Source organism: Ranitomeya variabilis, chromosome 1 (assembly GCF_051348905.1).
Source record: "Ranitomeya variabilis isolate aRanVar5 chromosome 1, aRanVar5.hap1, whole genome shotgun sequence".
Lineage (NCBI taxonomy): Eukaryota > Metazoa > Chordata > Amphibia > Anura > Dendrobatidae > Ranitomeya > Ranitomeya variabilis.
In genome coordinates, this window is record NC_135232.1 from 451,119,669 (window position 1) to 451,134,848 (window position 15,180).

A 15,180-nucleotide genomic window follows, 5' to 3' on the forward strand; every position below is an offset into this window, starting at 1 on the left:
ATGATGAAAATGAGAAGCCTTGTATGTTGTTTGCTGGATGATACATTAAATGGACGACCCTCTTCCATTGGTCATAGATGGGCCATTGCCAGAGTTTATTTTGCTGTAATCAACATATGCCTTACAGTAAGGCCTCATTTAGAAGTCAGTGTTGCACATACATGTTGTATCTATTTTTTTCATGTGTAGAACATGTACCCATTATAGGGCTATTCACATACCCGTCTCTTTTCATGGACCATGTCTATGTGCACAACTTATGGAGATATGTCAATTTTTTCAGATGAAAAGGACCAATACCACTCTATGGGTCCGTGAAAAACAAGTGCAGCACAAGGATGGCATGCGTGTACCATCCATGTTTAATCCCATTCACGACAGATGACTTATAATTGTGTCATCAGCTGAGTCCCTACCTTTGCCTCAGCGTGTGAGCCCACATCTTTCCCCACACTTGATGGCTGATTAATCAGCCATCAAGTGCCCATGACAGCCACAGGTGAATCAGAGATCATCTCATGGCTGTTAATCAGCTAAATGCTGCTGTCAATCTCTGCATTTAACATGCACAGGCAGGAAGAGGGTCATTGATCCCACCCATCCGCATGCCCTTCACACAATCTTGAGGCACCAATGGCTTGTCAACACAGCCGAGGGTCAGCTGAAGACTTCCTGTGCCTGTCATTACAATTCTCCAATAAACAAGTGCCTTTTTTTTTGCTATACATAGCACATGTGTTGGGACCATCGCAGCTTCAAGTCTCCTAAACGGACTATTAAATACAGTAAAAAGGAAAAAAAAAGTTTATAAAATATTTTTTAAAATACCTAAATGCCCTTTTGCCACTTTAAAAATGAAACAATATTAAAAATAAATAAAACACTATATTTTGTATTGCTGCATTGACAAATGTCTGATCCATCAAAATATAAAATAAATCATCTGAATGATAAACCATGCAATTTCACCACACTTGGAATTTTTGTTCTTGTTTTCCAGTACACTGTGACATGTGGCAGAATGAATTTGTCTCATTCAAAAAACAAGCCCTCATATGGCTATATCGCTGGAAAAATAAAAAATGGGAAGAAAAAGACAAAAATGAAAAACATGTACAGTGGGGCAAAAAAGTATTTAGTCAGTCAGCAATAGTGCAAGTTCCACCACTTAAAAAGATGAGAGGCGTCTGTAATTTACATCATAGGTAGACCTCAACTATGGGAGACAAACTGAGAAAAAAAAATCCAGAAAATCACATTGTCTGTTTTTTTATCATTTTATTTGCATTTTATGGTGGAAAATAAGTATTTGGTCAGAAACAAAATTTCATCTCAATACTTTGTAATCTATCCTTTGTTGGCAATGACAGAGGTCAAACGTTTTCTGTAAGTCTTCACAAGGTTGCCACACACTGTTGTTGGTATGTTGGCCCATTCCTCCATGCAGATCTCCTCTAGAGAAGTGATGTTTTGGGCTTTTCGCTTGGCAACACGGACTTTCAACTCCCTCCAAAGGTTTTCTATAGGGTTGAGATCTGGAGACTGGCTAGGCCACTCCAGGACCTTGAAATGCTTCTTACGAAGCCACTCCTTCGTTGCCCTGGCGGTGTGCTTTGGATCATTGTCATGTTGAAAGACCCAGCCACGTTTCATCTTCAATGCCCTTGCTGATGGAAGGAGGTTTGCACTCAAAATCTCACGATACATGGCCCCATTCATTCTTTCATGTACCCGGATCAGTCGTCCTGGCCCCTTTGCAGAGAAACAGCCCCAAAGCATGATGTTTCCACCACCATGCTTTACAGTAGGTATGGTGTTTGATGGATGCAACTCAGTATTCTTTTTCCTCCAAACACGACAAGTTGTGTTTCTACCAAACAGTTCCAGTTTGGTTTCATCAGACCATAGGACATTCTCCCAAAACTCCTCTGGATCATCCAAATGCTCTCTAGCAAACTTCAGACGGGCCCGGACATGTACTGGCTTAAGCAGTGGGACACGTCTGGCACTGCAGGATCTGAGTCCATGGTGGCGTAGTGTGTTACTTATGGTAGGCCTTGTTACATTGGTCCCAGCTCTCTGCAGTTCATTCACTAGGTCCCCCCGCGTGGTTCTGGGATTTTTGCTCACCGTTCTTGTGATCATTCTGACCCCACGGGGTGGGATTTTGCGTGGAGCCCCAGATCGAGGGAGATTATCAGTGGTCTTGAATGTCTTCCATTTTCTAATTATTGCTCCCACTGTTGATTTCTTCACTCCAAGCTGGTTAGCTATTGCAGATTCAGTCTTCCCAGCCTGGTGCAGGGCTACAATTTTGTTTCTGGTGTCCTTTGACAGCTCTTTGGTCTTCACCATAGTGGAGTTTGGAGTCAGACTGTTTGAGGGTGTGCACAGGTGTCTTTTTATACTGATAACAAGTTTAAACAGGTGCCATTACTACAGGTAATGAGTGGATGAAAGAGGAGACTCTTAAAGAAGAAGTTACAGGTCTGTGAGAGCCAGAAATCTTGATTGTTTGTTTCTGACCAAATACTTATTTTCCACCATAAAATGCAAATAAAATGATAAAAAAAACAGACAATGTGATTTTCTGGATTTTTTTTTCTCAGTTTGTCTCCCATAGTTGAGGTCTACCTATGATGTAAATTACAGACGCCTCTCATCTTTTTAAGTGGTGGAACTTGCACTGTTGCTGACTGACTAAATACTTTTTTGCCCCACTGTATTTTTTTCTGTACATAAAAAAATGATATCTGAATGAGGCTTTACTCGATTATATTCCAGTAGATTCAATTATATTTTATAGTTTTTATTATTGCTTGATCCTTTTAGCTGTTGAAACGTCATTCTCCTTTTGTACCTTGAGCACACTTATGCCACTTTTGACCTATTTTACAGATCACGTCTGCAGAAAATGTTTTTTGTAATCACATGCTTTTTGCCCTTCATCATGCTTGACTTCAAACTCAAAGGCTCACACAGTTCCTATTCACTGCTTATCTAAATGAAAAGGTGTTCACATGTTTAGTTTAATTGGCATGCTACTAGTAAATTCTTCATGGAAATGTAGCCCACTTTTTATGGCCATTTGTAAGCAAAGTTTAACAAATAATAAGAATAACAAATTATAAAATGGAGGCATAATTAAAATACGAAATGAGTAGAAAAGCCTCACTGTGTTGCAAGTAGAGAAAACCTCTCTTATGAGAATATCCTTCAATTCTTGAAGAATCTCTGACCATGGTTTTTAAAATTGCCAAGAAGAAATTTGGATTGCAAAGGGGGTTACTGCCCATAGTAATGCAGTAAGGAACTATATGGCCGGGGTCACACTTGCGAGTGCAATGCGAGAAACTCACATCAATACCCGGCACTGCCGCCGGCACTCGGGACCGAAGCGTTCAGCTGCATAGAAATACATGCAGCCTGGTACTCCGGTCCTGAGTGCCGGCGGCAGTGCCGGATATTGATGTGAGAGACTTGCACAAGTTTCTCGCATTGCACACGCAAGTGTGACCCCGGCCTATGACTAAGGTCAGTAATACCAGAAATGCGTCAGAGTAATCCCATCTTTCATCATTACGGATGCTTTTAATCATTTTTAACTTTATGGAATAACGTATTATTGATTTTATTTGCATCCATTGCAATCCGAATTTCTTCTTGGTAATATAAAGTAGAAGGTTTGTAATGGCAAATGATTAGATAAGTCAATATCGCGATGAGTTGAGAATCTTGCTATTGTTACACCCTCTGCCACTGGCAGAATATCTATATTATAGTTTAAGGGCTCATTCAGACTTTTTCTCATACAAGTTCTTCAGTGTCCTTTCTAAAAGTCTATATTTACTCCCTTATCACTTTTGTAATTAGTTTCATTGTAAAATTCCCCACATTTCTCCTTAACTAGATAATCCCTAAATATATTTTTTATTCACTTCCTGTGATGTTTCATTTGAGAGTTGTCTCAAATAGGACGTCATAGGAGGCTGGGGCTGCACTCACTCCACAGCAGGGTCTATTACTCCTCCTGGAACAGGACATCACCAGAGGGCAATGCTGCAGTTACTCACTAGTTTCTTTCATCACCGCCTTCTGAAGTTTTCCTGGATCTTTGGTGTTAGTTGCTGTTGGATAGGTGAGTGCAGCACTCGCTCTCTGTTTCTATCTGTGCCACATCTTCTAACTGTGAAACAAGACATGATGAGGGGGTGGTGATAGAAGCACTGACTGACATCAGCACTGCCCCACAGCTTCTAAAACCTCCCTCTAACAAATTGTCATCATGGGATGGTGATAGAAGCAGTAAGTGACACCAGCACTGCCCCTTGATGACGATTCAGTTGAGGGTAGTGCTAGAAGTTGTGGGGCACCGCTACTGTCACTCACCGCCCTCTGAGGGTGGTGCTAGAGGCTGTGGAGCATTGCTAGTGTCACTCTCTGCTTCTATCAACGCCCCAGATGACATCTTGTTTCACATTTAGAAGATGCGGCAGCAGAGATAGAAGCAGTCTCCGGGTGCTGCTCTCACCTTTCCCACAGCATTTATTACCATGGATCCAGGACATTTTTAGAGGTTGCCAGTGCAAGAAACTGTAATAAGTAACAGCAGCATTAAAGTGAGTGCAGCCCCAGACTCCTGTGGTGTCCTGTTTGGGACTCTTCTCAAATGAAACGTCACTCACAAGAAGTGAAGTTAAAACCAAACCAAACATTTAGGAATTAGCTAGATATATGCAGAAGTGTAGGGTGTTGTACAATAAAGCTAATTACAAAAGTAGTAAGGGTGAAACGATAGATATTTAGAAACGACATTTTAGGTACTGGACTACCACTTCAAGAAAGGGTTGGTTTAACTAGCCATACAGAGTGAAATATCTCTAAAGAAGAAAATCTGAGTCTTTGAAATGTTTATTTATTATACGGATGACAGTAACATTGTGTAAAGATGTTTCGATAAATGAAAACCTGCATCCGTGACAATTGTTTTGACCAGTCGCGTGTTTCGAAGATGAATGGTGGGCAAGAGGCGCCTGATAGGGCAAAGTATGAGGGTCCCTCAGTCTCTGCAGAGCTGCACAATCTGATTTATAATGCAAGTAAAAGAATTCCAGCACTGTCAATGTTAAGGGAATGTTCTATACAGCTGCCAAGGCCTAACACTGCTTGCTTAAGGAATTCATTGTGTTTGACCATAAGGTTATGTTTTCCATTAATTGCAACAGTTTCCAAATACTTTGACTTTCTCAATATGTCATACATACTCATGTTCAAAGGGGGCGGAAACCATCAAAATCCTCATTACTTCTTTGATGCTGACTGACTAGGCATCCAGCTACATAATCCGGGACACTGTAGGAAGTGTAATTTCTTTTTGTGGGACTTATTACATAAATCATTACAAGTCTCTGATACAGTAGGATATGAATTTAATAAAAGTCACACAGCTTCTGATTCTCTACTGCCAATTTTTCTTTTAGTGGAGTCCCAAGTATTAAATCTAGCAATTGAGTAAATCCAAAGCCACGTATAGATTATCCTAAACTATATTAGGGTTATATTAAAAGTGTTGTTGGCACAACAAGGCTGGGTTTCCATTAGGCACCAGCTCTGTGGACCATCCTGTGGAGTAAGGAACCAGTTTTAAAGGTCAAGAATTGATTATATTTCATGCAAATGGAGTTGGCATTGAAGTTGCTATTCAATATGTATCTAATGGTAGTAAGGCTCTATTTGTAGAAAATGTCTAGGCTGTTTCTAAGGTATACATGGGCACTAGAGCTCCTTGTCTTAAAATTAGTAGACTATGTTTATCCAACTAATTCCTAAACTGTGTGAGTCTTGTTTAATATTTCCTGCTGCTGACAGCAACTGTGGGTCCATTAATTTGACGGTGTACAAGCAATGGTGTGCTATCAAGTTCCAAAGATGTCAATTCAGTGTTAAAAGGGTTGTGACCAACAGGGACAACCCCTTTTTAAATAAAATAGTCTACCTTGTAAGATAAAAATACTCCCCATCCATACCAGCACAGTGATATTGGCATCAGATCTGCAAAGGCTCGTGGGGCATTATGTTATGTGAGCCCTGCAGCCAATCAGCACCGATAAATAGCACGTTGGTATGAATAAAACTATTAGCCCTGTATTTGTATCTCATTCATTCATTCGATTTGCCCAAATAACTGATGCAGTAAATTCATACATACTTTATGTGTCTAAAAACACAGATAACATTGTATACTTGCAGAAATGCAATCATTCCATGCTAATATTAAAAAGGATTGCATACTCCAGTTATGATCCAAAATTGGTTTCATATTAATGATTTTTATTTTTATATAGCCGTAACATATTCCGCAGCGCTTTACACACATTATCATCGCTGTCCCCAATGGGGCTCACAATCTAAATTCCCTATCAGTATGTGTTTGGAATGTGGGAGGAAACTGGAGAACCCGGAGGAAACCCATGCAAACACGAAGAGAACATACAAACCAATATGAAATTAAACTTGCATCTTAAAGGAAACTTGTCAGCGCAAAATAACCGTTCCAACCAAGTACAGGCATTTGGCGCATCATGGCATAACCAATCATTTAACTACACCTTCCCAGCTGCTTATTTTCCATCTATCTCCACCCTTCTCTGATATTAACAAGCCACAGTTGTCAATTAAAGAAAAGGAAGAGGTGAAGATTGAGGGAAAACAAGTAGATTGGAAGGTGTAGTTAAATGTCTGGCCACACCATGATGCACCGAGCACCTGTACTTGATTTGAACAGTCATTATAAGACTTTAAATGGATCATGTCAGCGGGTTTTATTTTAGATCATAATCTAACCTAATCTGAAATGTTGATTATATCCATATTTTTGTATTATAAGTCTGTTTGTCCATTTTCTAGAAATCTATTGGTGGTCGTTTATGCAAATGAGAATGAACATGCAGGGGGTGTGGTCAGCACTGTCTCTCTATTTCTCCTCCCATCACCAGCCTCCGGTCAGTGACTAGCAGGTCATTCTTCTCTGTGATCGGCTCCCCGGCCTGATATCTCTCCCAGGCACCGGTTATTCCTGGGAGCAGCGCATGCGTGGCTCTATAAACATCATCTGGACCTTTCTACGCAACTATTGCCTCAAGGAATAATAGTGCTTGCATGAGATCTTGGGTGGGAGAGCAGGTCATAAAAAAGAATGACATATCATTCACTGACAAGAGGCCAGTGGTGTAAGGAGGAGCAGGAGAAAGAGTGAAAGGCATTAATATTTCTAGAAAATGAGAAACTGACTTATAATACAAAGGTATAGATGTAATCACTATGTAAGATGCTTTACATAGATTATGTTAATGTTTGGTCTAAAAACCTGCTAACAGGTTCTCTTTAATCAATATAAGATAATAGAGATCGAGATAATGTAAAAAAAAAATGATAACAAGAGATGAGTAATTTGATCTGGAACAAATTTGTATTTAATTTTTTGAAATTTGATAAACCAGGCAGATGTTTAAAATTTGAGGTTCATCTTGTGCGATTTGCATAATATGGCCATTTTACACATTGCTATAGCTTACATGAGCCAGAAAAGGCTCATATGACCTTGGGGGTGGTCCGCAGAGGTTTTTCCATAATGACTTGCAACTATTATATCACATGGTATAGCACAGCCAATCAGGATGGATATGGACTATTATAGCCTGTATAAAAGAAGAAGCAGGAAATGCAGCTGCAATTTTGTGGTGAATTGGGAGAGTGAGAGGACATTACAGCTCAGACATAGAGCTAGAGATACGGAGAAAAAAGCATAAGAAAATGAATAAACATTACAGATAGTGTGTGACAGCAGTGAAGAATAGTTACTATCTGTTTAGCCATAACCATATATGGTTAGGTCATTTTGATATCACTTGAGGAGTTTGTATTAAAGACCTTAAAGGGAGCCTGTCAGCAGTATTGTGCACAGTAACCTACAGACACTGTCAGATTAGCACCGTTGTACTGATAAAAATGATACCTTAGGTAATGAAATCTGTCTTGTGGTTGCTATGTAGTCTTTATTTTTAGTTTTGGCGGCGCCATCTTGCTTGAGAAAAAAAATTGCCTCTTCCAAGATGGTGCCACCATGCGATCATGGTGCAGCACAGGCGCTGCCGCTGGCTGCAGAAGGGAATTAATTTTTTTATATATTTATTATGTAAAAAAGGGGGCAGGTCAGTGAGGGATCAGTGACCTGTGAGAAGCCAAAGTGATGAATACCTATTCAGAGCACCACATGAAGACCCCCCACAGTCCCGCCCCGGAGCACGAGCATATCATTAACTCAAAACTGGAAATTAAGATTACACAACAACCACAAGATGGATTTCATCAACAATGATATAATGTTAATCAGTATAATGGTGCCAACCTGACGCTGTCTGTAGGTTACTGAGCACAATCCTGCTGTCAGGTTCCCTCTAATAGGGGATAGCTTCAGCCCTAGGAGTCCTCAAAGCGTTATTTACATCTTTTCAGTACAGTAGGAGTATTTGCACTTTGCAAAAAATTGATACTCTGCAAATGAAATTTTTGGGAAAGTTTGGCAACGCTGCTGAATTTGGATTTCAAAATATTTGCTATTCTCTAGTAATAACCATATTCTGATTAGCAACTTGCAGATAAACATGGGCTGCATTTTATTTATTTTAGGTTCTATTCGTTGTTAAGGGGTTAAATAAGTTCTGAATGAAAATGTTCTTTTAATATAGAATAGGTGGCATTTGTAAATGTTGCCAAGCCTGGATGAGCCCATATATTATTTAGTAATGTACTTTTTAAGGTCAGAAACTGCTATAGTATTGATCCTTCATTGTTGTGCACCACACAGTATATATACCACTTCCAAACCACATACAAATATCCCAGAGGGATTTACAAAGCCATTTTCTGGAACTGTTAGGAAAAGCAGTCAGCGAGAATGAGTCGGAACTTGGTCCCTCTTTGCAATTAGTGGTTGCTTAAGGGTCTAGCTTGCCAAAGTTATGGCCAAGATTGTTCATAGGTATTTTATTCTTTAAATAATTTCCTTTTTTTAATTTGAAGCCATGCTGTAGATGCAGGCTTCTTTATGTGTTATTATTTTATGCTATGTTTTCTGAGCTATGGATATTGTTAAGGAGGTGACATTTTTGGACTGGGTATGTGCACTAAGGCTACTATTGCACACAGCTTTGCAGGGTTTTTTTCTAAACACATGCAAAAATGATAGCTGATGTTTTTTCAGCATTTTTTGTATATGTCTCTTTTAGTATTTTAATACTTGTTTGTTTGTATCATTTCAGCAAGCTGGAAAGCATATCATGATTCATAGATCCTGTAATTTGAAAGGAATCTGCAGGTTCCCCAAAACCACCCAAACACCCACATGCCCTTGGATGTACCTAGTCAAGCGTGGATAAGCGTGCAAAATCATTTTTATTCTGGTCACTCATCATATTCCAATGTCTTAGCTCATCCCAGAACAGTCAGAAGCTGAAATCACACCCCCATGAGTGTGATTGATGGCCTTGTCACTTGCCGACATCATCCAACTGATCCATGTTTTTATCCAGGAAAGATTAGTGAGAGAAAAATGCCACAAACAGGGTAAAGCAACACTATACTAAAACAAACATTTCCCTTCCAGTTTTTAAAGAAGCACTCCTCCTCCCATAAAACTTTGTATGCTCTTAATATATTGCAATCATCATATTATATAGCACTGGGTACTTACAATTGCTCATTTTGCCTTTCTACCCAGCTAATTCTTCTCTTTCCCAGTAAATATATGACATCACATGTTAAAAAGAATCTCTTTTCCCTGCATGAGTCAATATTAGAACTTCAATTCTACACTGCTGCATTGCCTCTTGCAGAGGAGAGGAGCAGGGCAGCTAGCTCAAGAGTTAAAGAGGAGGTGGAGCTGGGCAGCTAGGAACTTTGCAGTGATGTAGAATTGAAGTTCTAATGCTGACTCATGCAGGGAAAATACATTTCCTTTTTCTACATAGAAGTTAGAAGGATTCAGCTAGGGCTCATTCAGATGTCAGTTTTTGAATTCCAAAATCAGGAGTGTCTCCAAAACACAGAACAGGTGTCAATCTTTCAATTAGATTTTTTCTCTGTATGTTCTGGTCCACTCCTGGTTATGGCACTTACACTGATGAAAAATGACTGATGTCTGAATGAGCGCCTAGTCAGTTTTTAATCACATGACGTCATAGACATAACGGAAAAGAGAAGAAATAGCTGAGTAGAAAGGCACAATGAGCAATTGTAAGTATCACAGTGCTATATAATATTATGACTGCAATATTTTAAGAGGATAAAAACATTAATAGGAGCACTTCTGTAAACAGGCAGGGAAATGTTTTACCTCACAGAAAGAATCAGCTGTGATCCTGTGCTGTCCTGTCTGTATACTCTTTTTCATCTCTCCTGCCCAGGAGCTGGGGTATGATCAGACTAATGAATGAGTCACCATGCTCAGCCACGGTGTTTCATCGCTGCTGACTAGTGTTGAGCATTCCGATACCGCAAGTATCGGGTATCGGCCGATACTTGCGGTATCGGAATTCCGATACCGAGATCCGATACTTTTGTGGTATCGGGAATCGGTATCGGGATTAATATCAATGTGTAAAAGAAAGAATTAAAATAAAAAATAGGGATATACTCACCTCTCCGGCGGCCCCTGGACTTTACCTCCGTAACCGGGAGCCGTTGTACCTAAGAATGCGCGCTTGAAGGGCCTTAGATGACGTCACGGCGCTCTGATTGGTCCGTAGCGGTCGCGTGACCGCTACGCGACCAATCACAAAGCCATGACGGTCACCTAAGGTCTTTCAAGCGCTTGTTTCCTCTCCTTCAGACCCTGGGAACCATACAGGATACCGTCCGATACTTGGTGTCCCATTGACTTGTATTGGTATCGGGTATCGGTATCGGATTAGATCCGATACTTTGCCGGTATCGGCCGATACTTTCCGATACCGATACTTTCAAGTATCGGACGGTATCGCTCAACACTACTGCTGAAACTTTTTTAGTCCGCAAGTTCATTATTTTTACAGAATGGGTCATTGCATTAAGTAATTTGTACATCCTAAACCAGTTTTTATTGTTCAGTGTAATTTGTAACACATAGTGCTAATTTTATTATCTGAGATTATATGATTTTCTATGAAATACTAAAGCCGGATTATGAGAGTACTCAGATTTGTAGAAGTATGTCATACAATTTATTTTACTACAGTGGTTAAGATCATTTATTACGTATGGCATGTGTGCTCTGACATTACATTACAAATCACAAGCTCGATATTTTAGGGCATCATAGCATTAAATTAGCAAAAATGGAATCAGATTTTTTTTCTAAGTGGCAGGACAATTTAAAAAACCATTAAATAGCATTTCCTCCTCTCAGAGTTTAATAAGCACTCATTGCTGTATAAAAATTGTTAGCCTGGGTAAAGTCGCACCTTGAGCACTGATGTAAACTGAGTATCTTGAACTACATTAAAATTTGCCATACTCCTCCCATGACAGTTGAGAGATTTACATCTGGTAGCGATTCAGTCAGCCGGATGGAAGAGTACTCCCTTTGGACTGCTGATAAGCGGACACATGACATTTGCAAAGAGCAGTCTGCCCACTGGAGTGCCAGGGCAAACTGCAGCGAAATCCACCCTTCCAATTTCATCAGAAACGGAGGGAATATTGCAAATGACACCACCAAATCAACTGTAAATAGATGATAATTTGATTGACATCTGGAAAGCTGTCACAGACTGAGCAGCCTATAACAGGAGCATTTACCCAGTGCAAAGACAGCTTTCAAGTAAATCACTTTTTGTCCAGTGGGGCCCAGCCAGAATATAATTGCTTGTCCTTGCCTTCATTGCAAATTCCCCATTACCGTAACCAGCAGTGTCTCATCATTTAAAGGAAAGTTGCCTTCCAAAAATACACATTTTAGTGTTAACACCTTGTGTTCCTGAGAACCATCCTTTCCTTTTAAAATAGCAGTTTTAACTTTTTCCTTGTTCAGTTCCCAATTTTAAAGCTTATCACAGAAATGGAATGTACCAGCTTCCATACGCACACTGTCTGTAGGTAATGCCCCAATGACTTCATGATCTTCTTCTTATTTTATGATATATTTCTTAATCTATAATTAGCAGACAAAAAGCATTTACCACTCACAGTGAAATTGTTTATCCGCAATTAGATGCAATGTAAAAAGAAATCCCCTAATATAAAGGTGTGATAGGAATTCCATTAGTAGCAAAAATGAACTGATTGCAACCCTGCAAAGCTGAGTAATCTGAAGGTGGCAAGCTTTGCTTACAGAATACAGCCTCCAATTTTTGCAGCACTTTGTCTGCCAATGTGATTTTGATACCATTAGCACATTACATCATTGTGGCTCAGTGGTTAGCACGTTTGTTTTGCAGCACTGGGATCCTGAGTAAAAATCATAAAATGACAATATTTACACTGAGTTTGTATGTTCTTCCAGTGTTTAGGTGAATATCTACTTATTCTCCGGTTTCCTCCCACACTCTAAAGGCATGCTGACAGGGAATTTAAATTGCAAGCCCCAATGGCGACAGTGAAGTATTGCCATGTATGTAAAGCACTGCGGAATATGTCAGCGCTATATAATGAATAGAAATAAATATACATCAACCTTGTTAGCGGTGCATAGACAGAATACAGGGTGCAATATATGATGGCTGTATAAAGCCTACAAAACGTATAGTGTAGTAGTGGGAAGCTCGAAATTGTCCACATGCTTGAAAGTTTATTGAAGGGAATCTGGCAAATGTAAAAAGTGCTATTAACGTACAGATAGGAAGTTAATTTGCAGGTTAATTTCATTCTGAATCTGCCCGACGCTTGCACTGAGAGTCCCACCGCCAGAAGGAAATTAACGCTGTCTCCAGCACTAACTAACAGCAGGCCCTAATTCTAATCCGGCTGTCAGTCAGTGTGGGGGCAAAGATACAGCCATGGATGTCTATACACAATGACTGAACCTGCTCGGAGCCTCCTCTGTGATTGAAACCAGAACACTACTGGAGGGAATAACTTTCTTTAACTCCCGGCGCCAGGGCTCAAAGTGCCGGCACCGGGCAGGTTCAGAACACTATTAGGTTAGGCCGGGATCAGACTTCCGAGAAACTCGCACGAGTCATCAATACCCGGCACTGCCGCATATTCAGATGCCAGACTCGTGTGAGTTTCTCACAAGTGTGATCTCGACCTTATCCCCATATCTGCAGGTAATGTTTTTCATGTGACAGGTTCCCTTTCAACATTCATTCAGTCCTTCTATATATATATATATATATATATATATATATATATATATATATATATATATACAGTATATATATATATATATATATATATATATATATATACAGGTTCTTCTCAAAAAATTAGCATATAGTGTTAAATTTCATTATTTACCATAATGTAATGATTACAATTAAACTTTCATATATTATAGATTCATTATCCACCAACTGAAATTTGTCAGGTCTTTTATTGTTTTAATACTGATGATTTTGGCATACAACTCCTGATAACCCAAAAAACCTGTCTCAATAAATTAGCATATTTCACCCGACCAATCAAATAAAAGTGTTTTTTAATACCAAACAAAAAAACCATCAAATAATAATGTTCAGTTATGCACTCAATACTTGGTCGGGAATCCTTTGGCAGAAATGACTGCTTCAATGCGGCGTGGCATGGAGGCAATCAGCCTGTGACACTGCTGAGATGTTATGGAGGCCCAGGATGCTTCAATAGCGGCCTTAAGCTCATCCAGAGTGTTGGGTCTTGCGTCTCTCAACTTTCTCTTCACAATATCCCACAGATTCTCTATGGGGTTCAGGTCAGGAGAGTTGGCAGGCCAATTGAGCACAGTAATACCATGGTCAGTAAACCATTTACCAGTGGTTTTGGCACTGTGAGCAGGTGCCAGGTCGTGCTGAAAAATGAAATCTTCATCTCCATAAAGCATTTCAGCCGATGGAAGCATGAAGTGCTCCAAAATCTCCTGATAGCTAGCTGCATTGACCCTGCCCTTGATGAAACACAGTGGACCAACACCAGCAGCTGACATGGCACCCCACACCATCACTGACTGTGGGTACTTGACACTGGACTTCAGGCATTTTGGCATTTCCTTCTCCCCAGTCTTCCTCCAGACTCTGGCACCTTGATTTCCGAATGACATGCAAAATTTGCTTTCATCAGAAAAAAGTACTTGGGACCACTTAGCAACAGTCCAGTGCTGCTTCTCTGTAGCCCAGGTCAGGCGCTTCTGCCGCTGTTTATGGTTCAAAAGTGGCTTTACCTGGGGAATGCGGCACCTGTAGCCCATTTCCTGCACACGCCAGACTCAGTCCACTGCTTCCTCAGGTTCCCCAAGGTCTGGAATCGGTTCTTCTCCACAATCTTCCTCAGGGTCCGGTCACCTCTTCTCGTTGTACAGCATTTTCTGCCACATTGTTTCCTTCCGACTTACCATTGAGGTGCCTTGATACAGCACTCTGGGAACAGCCTATTTGTTGAGAAATTTCTTTCTGGGTCTTACCCTCTTGCTTGAGGGTGTCAATGATGGCCTTCTTGACATCTGTCAGGTCGCTAGTCTTACCCATGATGGGGGTTTTGAGTAATGAACCAGGCAGGGAGTTTTTAAAAGCCTCGGGTATCTTTTGCATGTGTTTAGAGTTAATTAGTTGATTCAGAAGATTAGGGTAATAGGTCATTTAGAGAACCTTTTCTTGATATGCTAATTTATTGAGACAGGTTTTTTGGGTTATCAGGAGTTGTATGCCAAAATCATCAGTATTAAAACAATAAAAGACCTGACAAATTTCAGTTGGTGGATAATGAATCTATAATATATGAAAGTTTAATTGTAATCATTACATTATGGTAAATAATGAAATTTAACACTATATGCTAATTTTTTGAGAAGGACCTGTATATATTTATATATATATAAATAAATATAAATATATATATATACACTGCTCAAAAAAATAAAGGGAACACTAAAGTCCCACATCCTAGATATCACTGAATGAAATATCCCAGTTGTAAATTTTTATTCATTACATAGTAGAATGTGTTGAGAACAAT

General features: G+C 39.8%; 1 protein-coding gene across 1 annotated transcript in view; it reads left to right on the plus strand.

The window, feature by feature from the left end:
• The window catches only part of BNC2 (basonuclin zinc finger protein 2), an 880,369-nt gene that overhangs the window by 244,608 nt on the left and 620,581 nt on the right, over positions 1 to 15,180 (plus strand). The window lies entirely within an intron of this gene.